This window comes from Solanum tuberosum, unplaced genomic scaffold (genome assembly GCF_000226075.1).
Source record: "Solanum tuberosum cultivar DM 1-3 516 R44 unplaced genomic scaffold, SolTub_3.0 scf00241, whole genome shotgun sequence".
NCBI lineage: Eukaryota > Viridiplantae > Streptophyta > Magnoliopsida > Solanales > Solanaceae > Solanum > Solanum tuberosum.
Window position 1 is genome coordinate 81,196 of NW_006239165.1, and position 1,257 is coordinate 82,452.

The following is a 1,257-nucleotide window of genomic DNA, read 5'->3' on the forward strand; positions in this document are numbered from 1 at the left end:
TCTTAAAAAGTATGTCATGCATATTAGTTTTAATACAACAAATCAAACAGTCAATAAAAAACAATCTCAGCATAACTAATCTCAGCATAACTAATCCCACCATAACTAATCCCATCATAACTTATATTCAAACCAAACGACCTCTTAGTCCCAATAGGAGTTGACTGTATATTCATTTAAGTCCTTGTGGCCAACGGTTTTATTCTTGTTGCTTCCATTTTTTAGCACAATTTTCTTCAGACCCAGTTATATTTCAGAACAAAAATGTAAATGTTACTTTCTAAGAAAAGAAAATGTCTCAACAATTTACTTAATATGTCAAAAATGTCTCAATAATTGACTTAATATGTTGGTGCTCCAATGTGAATTTCGCACACCGAATGAGAAACAAAAAAAAAACTATTTTACTATGATACTACTATAAATTGATGTTTAAAAATATTGTGTTGATTTTTTTTAAAAAAAAATTAATTCTAAAAATAAAATATGAAAAAAATAATTATCGTTTTCAAATATATAAAATGACAAGTAAAAAAATCTATTTTTAAAATAATAAACCAATAAAAATGAATAGATAGAGTAATAAGTAGTACTCTGTCACGACCCAGACCGTTGTGATTGGCACCCACACTAACCCTCTAGTGGGAGAACCATTACTACAATCCAAACCAAGCAACTAATCTAAAACTAAGGCATTTAAGTTACGGAAGCAAGTTAAATACTAAGGAAAGAAATAGGGAGTCCCCATAAACTCCAACAAAAGTCTATCAACTAAACAAATGCAGAAGAAATAACCTAGAACCTGAAAGTCAATGTACCAAAACATCTAACAATAAATCAAGTCTAAACAAAAAGGGATACAACCCCAACTAATGTACTAATAACTACTAGAATTGTCTAAGTTCGAAATGTGGACATAGACGAAAGGAGAACTTATGGCAGCCCGGAAGAATTGGCTCACCCTTGAATTCAAACGGCGATCACTGATCTTCTAAGTGAGGTCTGTCAATAGCCGTCGAAAAATGTCATGTACTCAACAAAAATAAGAGCAAGTTCAGTATCAGTACACAACCATAGTATAGTGGTAGAATCACGCGGCTATCCCACTAAGTGCAACATACATAAGTCATCACAACAATATAATCACATGCATATATCGAACATATACAATATTATCAACATTTACTAACAAAGACCAACTTCACATTTCTCAAGATACACAATTATATCAAATCATTGGTCCTCTCATGAAACCCA